The following is a 12,279-nucleotide window of genomic DNA, read 5'->3' on the forward strand; positions in this document are numbered from 1 at the left end:
TTGTTAGTGGTGAGTTCTAACAACATGAGAAGGCTCTGACAAATGATGTTGTCCTGCTGATATAGGCATCTGGTCAGAAAACACAATTTAAGGCAGTGGCAAGCAATGTAATTTAGCATTTAATTTGGAGAACTTGTTGCTAAAAACAGCCACTATTCTAAGTAAGTCATTATCTGGGGATATAAAAGCATAGTTTTATCTATGGGGCTATACATAGTAATTACTGTGTATAAATTTGGTAGTTGATCATGGATTGGCCAATCTGATTGAGCCAGCTGTCTTTTGCATTTGTGCAATCACACCAGTACAGCATGGACCCGAAGTGCAACCTTTTTGTGACCTACTGTATATAGTAATCACATTAAAACTTCTACAGTATATATATATATACACAGTCCTGGATGAAATTAGTGGCACAACTGAATTTTAAGTACAGAATTGAGTATATCTTCAGAATTAAATGCAAATTAACCATTTTTGTATAATTAAAATATTTTGATTCGTATCAAAGGAAAAACAAAGTTGGGGGAAAAAAGAAAAGAGACTGCCTGACCTGATTTTTAGAGTAACAAATAACAAAGGCAATATTTCCACGCTCTACTTGCCGAATCCTTCATGGTGACAGGTGGATCTAGTGTGAGTGTGTGAATATGATTTACTGGGTTCCATTCTAGCCCATCTCTAATGGCGGACACTCCTGCCTGCAGGATGCAGAGTGATTACTGTCCACTAATTCTTCATGGCGAGCGGGGTAGAAAAATGACAGTGAAAGCTGTGTAGAATGGCTAATCAATACTGTATTTATGCCCGGTGAGGAGACAGCATTGCTCACTTGCCAGAACAACAGGGCTTCCATCGATACATCCCAGTAGATTTCTGAGGGAAGATAATGAACATTTCTTTATTTAGAGCAACCAAAACTGAGTATTCAATAGTTATGGTGGAAAACTCAGTGTCTTGAAAAGCACTTTTAAATCATTATCAGACCTTTCAGATATTCTGTTGAATGCCACTCCCTCTGCTTCAAAGTGCCTCTTGATCAAAAACAAACCTTGACCCTCTGTCTCTCCAAATCCCTGTTCACTTTATTCATTATTTGAATATCAATATCACTTTCTTTAGGCCTACATTTCATTTCTCAAATACTGTTGCTCAGTTTTATTTTCGGTCAGGTCATAAACTGTAATTTGTTTTTGTTTTTTTCACCTCCCACAAACTCTGAGTCACTTGACACCAGGGATCAGATGTATAAAACCCATGTTTGCACAAAAATCATGTGCACACCATGTCCCACACATAAAATGGTATTTATAAAAGAGGGATGTGCAGTGAAAGTGTGTGCGCCATATGCATAATTCAGGCCAGGCGTACACACGTTTCACAGTTTAACACTGAATTTTGAGAGGAGAAATTGGCTTTCTTTTAGTTTTTGGAGGCATTTCATGACTGATCATTACAAAATTTAGGGGGCGGGAGCAAATGGTTGGGTTAGCAAATATTGCTCCTAATTCCCTAACTATGATATGCCTTCTATTCATCTGTGTACACGCAGTTTTCAAGAGACAGCCACGGTTGATATGATGAGGTAACATATGACTACAAGACGTAACCTTATAGTCGTTTAATAATGCTGATAGAGATGTCACCGCGATGATGGTTTACAGGTTCATGTGCTGAAGTAGTGGTACAGGCACAACGAATCGTCCCAACCATGCATGATGACAGCCAGTCTGGTGCTGTTGGAGAACCTTGTCAATTTGAGGTTCTTCTCAACATGCCTAATGAGTGCTGAAGCACTATTCAAACTATTAATTCAGAGCATTTCTAAATCCATTTTTTTCTATCTGTGGGAGTGGAAATGAGGCTCATGCATGTCTGCCCAATTCAACAATGATTGAGAATTATAAAACAGAATCAAGTGTTTGTGCGACTTGATAGATCTGACAAGAAAAAGAAAAAAAAACGAAAGTCATAACTCAACATCACCTATTTTTTGTGTATTACTTGTAATCACTGGCTCTGCCACACAAGCATGGTCAGCTGTTTTAACTCTTGTTTCCAAAGCCATCAGTATTTCTATCCTGATGTGGTGAGGCTGACCTAGGTGGACACTGCAGAATCCCTTTGAGTAAAAAGGAGGACTGGATGTGTTGACTCCTCAGTTGAGGAAATCCCTGACCTGCCAGCTAATTAGTAAACACTATGAATGAGAGAGAATTCACTGCCAGCTTGTAGGTTCAACTCAAATGAGCTGAAGATGTAGATCTGCCATTTGTGCAGTGGACCACAGTTGTGTTTGACTTGGGAAGTGTGTGTAAGGCTTCTGGTCTCTTCAGTAAACACACTGGACTAATTAAGTGATGAAGTGAACGGATTTTTGCTAAAGTTCTCATAGGGTAAATAAGGTTCAAAGAGTTGTGTGTGAGAGCAGCTAACCTGAGACCAAATGGGTCTGAGACAGAGGCTGAACTGGGACCACAAAAAATATGGATCCTATGACCGTGGAATTGTGATATCAGGAGTAAAAACTTACACATAACAACACCAACAACAACAATAATAATATTAATCATCATCATCATCTTTATCATCATAATAATATGATAACAGTAGTCCAGGCACTACACAGACAGAATTTAGGAAACTTCAGAACTTCAGGGAAAATTTACATTGAGTCCTATAATAATTGCAGTTACACCACAGCTTGTTAAGTGCTGTAACTGCAATTATTACAAGAAAAATTTCAAGAATTGATTAAATCAAAGTTGGTGTGGTGCCAGCGTTTCAGAATAACAATTTTAATTGCAAATGAGGTTGCAAAGAGAATTTTCCACTCGGTATGTCTAACATGAACCGCAGGGTTGTAACCCAGAAGAAGATGGCAGGACAAGTAGAGAGACGTTTGAAAACAGAAAGTGTAGTAACAGAAAATACCAAAACATACAAATATAATGTCTGTGACCACAGCATAGGAACAATTGTTACATTTATCACTTTTATCTTGAATCTATGAACGTGTCCTGTGATATATTATCTAAGATTAGAATACAAAAAAGAAACACTGGATACATTTCAGGGAACCCCCTATCTTACGATTGATGCAGAGCTTCAAATAAAAAAAATAGAATAAAAAAAATAGAGCCTGGATGTAAGAAATTTTCCTTCAGGTCTTGAAAGGTTTGGAGGCTTTTATCATTACAAATGTTTACAGATATCCTGTAGCACAAGTATACCTCTAGAACCCCATCGAAGAAATACAAAGGGAAGTCATGGAGCAGAATGTACAGGGAATGGCTGTGGTAACACAGAAGAGTCAAACAGCTTTGTACAGCTACAGAAAGTATAAGAAGGTATAAGAGATAAAGAATAAAAAAAAGTGGTCCTGTGAGTGATTAATTCATAAAAGAACCTGCTGAAAATGCTATGGGCAGTTATTCTGTTTCCTTTTGTGAAAAGTCATTAAAACTCCTAGATCCTTGTTTGTCAGACAGTCCTTTTATTCCTGCACAGTACTGTATGTGGTGATTGTGACTCATGTCTAAGATTTATATCTGAGATAAACGCAGGGAACATGGCATTTACTTCAGAGCACAAATAGAATCCCGAACTGGGTAACAACAGAATGGTGCAGCTTCCTTCCTCTAACCACTGACAAATTTTGAATCACTCACAAATGTGGTACACAAATCTAAATCAGGGCTCAAACTACAGTACCTATTTCTCCCTTTAGTGCTGTAATTTAACTTGTCTTAAGAATGTTTTATTAGACTGCAGAAGGATGAAAGTCAGGTTTCATCACCACTTCTATCGAACCTGATATCAATCTAGTTATTTTCCTTTCTGAGTGTACACATAATACTAAGTACTGACGTTTAGGTGTTTGAAAGCTGAAATTCACAAATCTAACCCTGGCTGTCTACTGGTTCCAACTGTGTCATATTCCACTGCGGTGTCTGTTGTTCATATTTTTTGTTTGTCTTTTTGTTTTGTTTTACAAGCATCAATGTATGTTTCCAGCTTGTTTAGATGTGGCAACAGATGCAGACCCTTTTGGCCAAAGTGACTTACAATAAGTCATGGGACACAAGAAATGGTGGTTTTCAGCCTGCAGTGAAGGATAGGCTGTGACTTACAGTGGTGGACTCTACCAACACTGTGAGACCAGAACAGAGAAAAAGCTGAGGTAGGTAACTACAAGGTCGCTGGAGTGACGGGGCAGCCAATCGTCCACAAGCAGAGGAGCAAAGTGGTTACCAGAGAGTAGTCTTTGACCATGGCTTGGAGATAAAAGGAGCAGCTCCTTTCACTACCCTGTACACCAGCATCACCAGAGTCCTCAACTGGATATGAGCTGCAACAAGGAGTCAGCGCAATGAATGGATTAGAGGAGTGTTGCGGGAAGGCATGAATGTTGAAGACCAGGCGGGCAGATAAACAAGTGGTTTCCAGCTTTTGGACATGTGTGAACCCATAGCAAAACAGTATCTTTTTGGGGCCCTTTGACACATTTCAGATGCTATGAGTTACACCAACGAGACATTTCCCCTCTGAACCTCCCAGATGGCTACATGTAAACTATCTGAAGCCGGAAAACGTAAAGTTTCCATTATTTTACAACAAAACAATGATTAGAGAACAATCCAAATGATGAAAAAATATGTGTTTTTTTTCCTTTCTTCTCCCATTAATCATCTCAAGACACCTAGGCTGGGAACCACTGGACAAAACCCCAACTGTATCATAAGAAGATAAAGTAGATCCACATCAAGTAAATGCATCTTTTCCCCTGAGGGACACTGGCTCAGTGTTGTCTAGGTTAAAGAGTACCTGCACAGCAACAGATGGAGGGGAAAGAAGAAGCTGGGTGTCATCAGCATAGCAGTGGTAGGACAAACTCAGGAGTGTATTACATAGTTTTAATCACTACACTACCCCATAGAGTCTTGTATGTGTATTTCCTGAATAGTGTTTATTAGAAAAAAATAGAAAAAAACAGAAAAAAATATCTCTATGTCTCCCTATGCAAAACCTACTGTTAATTTGCAGACAATACTTCCTGAAGACACATCTCTACAGGCAATAGGAAAAATTGAGATTTTCAGGGTTTGTGGAATGTTAGCAGGAATCTTAGGAGGAGTGTTTAAGTGTGGTGACATCTCTTGCGAAGAAGCTGTTGAGGTGATTGCTTTAGTCATGATGGTCTCTCAAAGGAGGATTTATCGAACAGATGGCTGTGTGGTGTGCAGACTTGGTAACGACAATTCCTGTTTTTTTCTTTCATCCTGGTGTCATGCAGTTCTTTCATGCAGGGAAGCTAAGAATCGATTGCTCATCTACTTAGCAGAGCAGAAAACACACTGGAACCGGAGATCAAAACCATACAATGAGAGAAAATGTGAAGACAGGATGTCTTGTTGAACTATTGTTGCAAGGTACATCCAATAAAACTCTGATGTCACAGGTTTCAATCGACCCACTTCATGTCCCTCTTTGCTTTTTCTTTCCCAAAATTTCCTGTCATTTTAAACTAATTTAAAAATGCCAAAAAAGACCAAAAGAATCACAAGAGCATTTTTTTTTTAGAAAAAAAACACTGAACTTTGTTACCGCTTGCCTTAAGAACAGACAGAGTAGAGAAGGTAGTACAGTGTCCTTATCAGAGCTTTTTCACTGAAAACAACTGTCTTCTGCTAAAATGATGACAGCAGACTTTGTGGACTATAAAAACAAAATAATGAGCAAAAAGAGGCTAAATAGCTCTGTAGAGCTGCGGAGAACTGTTTAATCGGATGTTAATTTTGTAGTTTCATCACTATTATAGACTCATTACACATAGTCATTTGATATATTGTTAATATAGAAAATGTTGACTAATGGAGCTTTGTTTTTTCAGTGTAATTTGAAAACAGAGTAATGGTTCCACTGCATGTTTGGCTACAATTAGTGAGCTAGATAATGAGGAAGAAAGTAATTAGCCAAACTAATGTATTTAAGAGTCTCAAGTTACATCACAATCATGCAGTGGCATGTACTGTATTACATCATCATAATTTTCATGCTGTCCATGAAAGGAGGGACATTGGACACAGTGCAACTTAAGTACCTTATTAGGCTTCCCATCCTTCAGCAACAAGAGAATACTGAGATAATTGCAACACAACAGAGTGCATCAAATCCTGTAAATTTGAAACTTCTCAAGTTCATAGGCATCGGGTATAGCCAATAAATGCATATCGCATATTCTTTATGCATGTACTGTAAATGGGTTATCATACAATCCAAATTTGAAGGGTTGTCTCAGAATCAGCTTTAAAATCTGGGACGTTAGAGCGATTCAGATTCACCTGAAACAATATAAATAGTATATTCAAGATGTATATGTGTATTCTCAAGAAGGTGTCCTTACAGCTTTGTTGCAAGTTGCTACAATAAGTGCAGTCAACCACTGGTCAGAAAGCGTTTGTAACTGTAATGGCTCATGCTTATGAGAGGCAGGTGAAAGTAAGTCTGAAGAACTAATTTAAAAGATTTGATAAACTGAATTTTCAGACCAGTGTAGGAACTAAGAGGAATGTAATCACTGAGAAGTTGAAGGGCCACATCTTTCTGTCTTTTTGCTGTGTTTTTCTCCCGTTTAAAAACATACAGTGTATTGTAATGTTACCATTCAGCTAACCTGTGTACACCACATCTGTCTCCCAGCTTAAAAAAAAAAATAATTTTTTCCCACAGACATTAAAAAAGGATCTTAACTAGCCAATAGATTGCCCTAAAAGATCCTGGCTAAATGATTCATTTTAATTGCTTTTCACAAAGCTGCATATCAAAATATGCTTTTAAAAGTTCAAAGCATCAGCAGCTCACTAACTGTGAACAGGTCTGAGGAGCGCTGACCTTTAACTTCTCTCAGACTTAGGAGCTAGTGCTGGTAAATTACTCTTATATCAAAAACAAAGACTGACATGCTCCTTATTTTTAGCTACTTTTAACCTTAGGATATTGTATGAATATGTCCTCAGGCAAACAGTATGAAAAAAACAGGAATAACAAAGCTCTTAAAAAATGGTAATGGTAAAATGGTAAACAGGGAAATACAAATCCAAATTAAAAAAAAAAAAAAATGAAGCAAAAGGTCAATCCTAAATTTTAAAATTTGCACACAAACATTATTTTCTTCCTCTACCTACTTACTGAGTTGAGTGATGTGACATTGACTCAGAGTAAGTGTTGACTCCAACGCTGTTGTTTGACATCTATAATGACCTTTAACTAGAGGGCATGAGTCAGCAATTGCTTTCACATCAGCCCCTATGTGTTTATCAGCTTTTTGAGCTGACCAAATGATGGGTGTGTATCAGTGTTTATTGTTTTGATAGGTACAGTTGCTCTCAGAAAGACATATCAGACTGTGTAGGTGTCAGAACTATTACTCACACTCTAAAGGCATCACAGTCTGTCCGGCTGATTCTATGTGTAAGTCCTCTCTTTGACTCTGGTTCCACCCACAAACTGTGACTCAAATAAGTTTGACTGCCAGCAGTTACTGTCTATATTTTGAAACCAGCTGGACTGTTGCATAGGCACATTTGCTGAAGGAGGATTGTAATGGGCGTGGGTGAACAGAGTTGGAATATCTGTTTTTGTCTTTGGTAATGTACAGTACTGTACAAAAGTTTTAGACGTGTGAGACGTTTAGATTCCTATCCATCACAATCCCATCAAGGAGGTGTCTGATCGGTCCAACATTCATTCTGCAGCAAGACAAGGAGCCCAAACACACACAGCCAGATTCATAAAGAACTATCTTCAGAGACAAGAAGAACAAGGAGTCCTACAACAGATGGTCTGGCCCCCACAGAGACCTGGTCTAAACATCATGGAGTCAGTCTGGGATGACATGAAGAGACAGAAGACACTGAGACAGCCTAAAGCCACAGAAGAACTGGGGCAAGTTCTCCAACATGCTGGAACAACCTACCTGCCAAGTACTTGATAAACTGTGTGCAGGCGTACTGAGGAGAGCTGGTGCCGTTTTAAAAGCAAGAGGGGGGGTGGGTCACAGCAAATATTGATTTGATTTAGGTTTTTTCTGCTTACTGCACTAGTAAATAAACAACAACCAGAGAGGTGTCGGCTCAACAGTATTTGGTACAGTCGTGTACAGCTTGGCTGAGCAAGCCTGTCTCTTAAAAATTACATTTCTTTTCAGCTAAACTGCAACATCAGGTATGTTTTGTAGGACTTGTAATTGCGACATGATTACATTTTGTATTAACGTAACGAGAAAAGGTTGTTAATTTAAGTATTTGGCAAATTGAAAATATGTTGATACTGAACGTATCAGTAAAATGTTCACAGACGATGTATTTGTTTTCCACCAAAATATCAGATCTTGCAGTACAATATCCACTTGTAGTGACTACGGCATTATAACTGTTTTATGGTTCTGTTTAGACTCTCAGTGCACCTGGTTAAAGTTCGGGCAAGATCTTGGTCTGGTTTAATACAGAAAAAAAGTTCACACTGACTTTAGACACAACCTTATTCACATTTAACCAAACCAGCATCTTTCTTGAACATTAAACAAAGTGCTCTTGTTGCGTAAATCACCAACGGACTGTGGGTGTGAACCCTGGTCTCTTGTATTACAGTCGTGTACTTTATTCACCATCGGTGCATCCCAACCATCTATTAGAAAAAACTTGCTTCTGAACATAATCCGGTTGGCGACTACGTTTCCTATGTAATGTATTTGCTGTTGCAGTTAACTTGTATATAAACATAATTTTTCGGAGACTTGTCTTTTTATTCTGTTTCATAGTCCTGCCAGAGGTTACAGTACACACTAAGATTAATGTATTTCCCTAAAGTTTTAGCACCCCTTCAATATCCTTTTGAAACTTTTTCAAAGACTTTGCTGTGGCTTTTTAGTGGCTCATTGCCAATTTGACAGTTTTTATAAGCCTGTGTAAATGAATATAACATCAATACCAAGCATTGGTTCTGTAGTTCAGGTCAGGTTTTAGTTGACATGATGCAGAAAGTTTTTTAAAGTAGCATATTCTGTACTGTGTAATATAAGATGAAATATATATTATTTAACTATTTGGTAGACTTTATTGTTTATACCACACTTCTTGAAAGCAGACATATGGAAATTTTTAAGCGTTCATTATTTTCTTTATTAAGAACTATAATGACACTTCTGAGGCAGCCATGGCTGGTGTATAAACAATAAATATGCTTGAAGACACATTATAAAAGGATTAAATCATATATAATCAATAGTTCTGAACACCTATATAAAAAGTTTTAAACATGCTATACATGTGCATAAACTATTAATAAATACATTTCAGCAGACATAAAATTGTTATAAGCTAATATATAAATGTATTTGTGTACTGAAATATCTTATAATTGAAATGGCTTATAATAGTTATTTACCATGAACAATTTTAAACCTTAGCCTTAACTTACTATGGATTTGTGAAAGTGCATAAAAACTCATTAATTTTGCATTATGCACTATAAAAATGTTGTGAGCAATTATAAAGATATCGTTAATTTTGATATTCATATTTATAAACAATTAATGATTAAAATTTTTCTCATATCTGTTTGTTATGTGTTATAAAACATGTATTAATTGTTTTTATACTTCTAATAAATTCTAAATAGCTGGATGTTAGAAAAAAGCATTGCTATGCAACAATGCTGCATATTAATTACTTCATACTTATTAGTGTATCAATTTACTATTTATTGAGCTGGTATTTGGACACAAAATGTAAAGCTTTCTTCATTTCAACAAAAAAGCTCAATTTCCCTGTAAATGTGTCATTAATTAACAACTAAATTAATGATTACTGTTGAAAGGCAATTCAATGGCCTGATTAGGATGAAAATGAGACACCCAACAAAACTTGACTCAGTGTACAATCTCTGCGCTTTTTCCTTTTCCACCTTAAAAGTGCCCTTGATATTTTCTGCATGGACTTCATGCTGGGCAATTGTCAGGGAAACTGTATTAAATTGTAAAAGTGGTGGATCAAATCACATCAGTCAGTATTCTTAAGTTAAGATCTGTGCAAAGGACTCTTGCACATCCATGCTTAAATGTTATACTGTTAGATATAATCGCTAGCATTTTGCATTCTAGGGTCACCTTATTATCTGACTGCATCTACATATCAGTGTAATCCTATACCCACTCCCCAGCAGTCTTGTAAATTCTGAACATGTGTAGTTTTAAATGGCAAGAAGGCTCTCTGTGTTCTTAAGCCATAACTAATTCGGCACCAAAGCCTACAAACACTCAGAAATAATCCTGCTATCTTCCTATGCAGTCCAGAACCTTTGATGAAAGTCAGTGGAGATCAAGGGAATCTGTCAAGTGCTTTCCAATTTCCCCAACCTAATATAACAGAGAGCCCTCCTTCAAAGGAGCCCTCTTGTGGTACTATATTCTCCAAGTTCATCTTCAATAGTTCTACATCGACAACACAGATTTCTAACATATGGTGGGGGTTTTGCCTTGGCCCCGTGGCAGCTTTCTCCTTTGGGTAGAATTCCAGTTTGGAGGGAAGCAGCACATCCACACAGTTTTGGCAACTCTTCATAAAAATCCCCATGACTTTCATGTCAATAACGTGTGAAGAAATTGTTCATGGAACAAAATGTAATGTTGTTACAGTTTATGACTGCCAACATTGTGTGACAGCAGAACTTACTCTTGGGAGGTGCAACATGGTAATTAGGAGTAATCTTGCACGGAATTACCACATTTGCCTCTTGTATCATAATGAGTTACTTATTGCCTTTTGCGTTCAAATGACATTTTTAGAAAAAAAATCCTTATAACCCAAGCACATCATTTTCCTGTGTCCATTGGAGACACAAGTATTAAGGCTTGTATTGATTTTTTTAGTCTCAGATGATGGTTATCCTAAAGTGCTCTCACATCTTTAGTTTGGTTCATTTGGTCCAGACCAAGGAAAGACATGATACACCGTTGCCTTTTATTTCTGGACTGTTTCCTTTTTAAACTACCTTTTACAATCAAACCAAAAGGAGTAGACATGAAGTCATATTGACTGACAGTTGACAACAGGTGAGTTTTAGTGACGTCATCCTGCATCATCAGTGCTTCATGGACCCATGTGGGGAAATCAAATTTTACAGTCTGTGACCAGGTCATGAAGGACATTACTGAACCTGATTTGTTCTCTTATCTTCTCTAACACTACAAAGAGCTCATGAAGAGCTACCTGATTTTGAGAATTATAGGTCCAGACTGCAGCTCAACCTCATGGATGATAATGAACAGGTTGAAACAGGACATATTTAAATGGGTTATCCATTAAGCACAGAGTTGGGGGTTCGACCCCCAGCTTTCATGTCCGCAGGTTGACGTGTCCTTGAGCAAAACACTGAACCCAAACTGCTCCTAACGGTCAGGCTAAATGAAGTGGGCTTTGGTGTGTGTGAATGCCCTTTGGATAAATTCATTATATAAATGTAGACCATTTTGCCAAAATTCCGTTCTTGACAGTTTCACATATCTACCATCATAAAATCCTGCACTTTCCCACCACAAACAAACTGTACCAAAGTTATCTTTTAAGCAGACTGTGAAAATCCTTTTCAGTGTGGTCTCACTCCAGTTGTTTCTTCCATACCAGAGCTTGATTAGCAGCTTACACACCAGCATAAACCAGCCAAACTAAATGGGAAAACATACCAGGAAACTTTTAAATCAAATCAAGCAAGTTATGTGTGAAAGCACACCTAAAGTGCTTTGTAAGAGAGTGGTGTCATCAAACAAAATTCTACCACATCTGGTCTGTGATCTGAATTAAAAGACACAAGATCATTTATTGTGTGAACCCTTATAATCATACAAATCCACACAACAAATAGACAAACACAGATATAAGCTCCCATATAGACTGGTGATCAGTCCCAGTCATTTTTATATATGAGATCAGAATCAAAGAATATACTGTTGTTTCAGTTTGAGCATGGGTGCTAGTTAAATTTGTGTGGGCTTCCTGTTGACAGAGCTGTTTTTGGGTTTGTTTTTTTTTGGTTCACTACTCCCTGTACCTGGCTAACATGTTTACTAACATGGCAAATGTGCTGGCCACCAGGCCTGATTTCTGAAATTACAAAGATAGATTCAAGTGAAATACAAAGATATAAGGCAGCAGATGTGACCTTTTGACCTTCTTCTCGGCCGCCTTCTCTGCATTGTAACAAGGAACCCATGCAGCTGCA

This window comes from Xiphias gladius, chromosome 17 (genome assembly GCF_016859285.1).
Source record: "Xiphias gladius isolate SHS-SW01 ecotype Sanya breed wild chromosome 17, ASM1685928v1, whole genome shotgun sequence".
NCBI lineage: Eukaryota > Metazoa > Chordata > Actinopteri > Istiophoriformes > Xiphiidae > Xiphias > Xiphias gladius.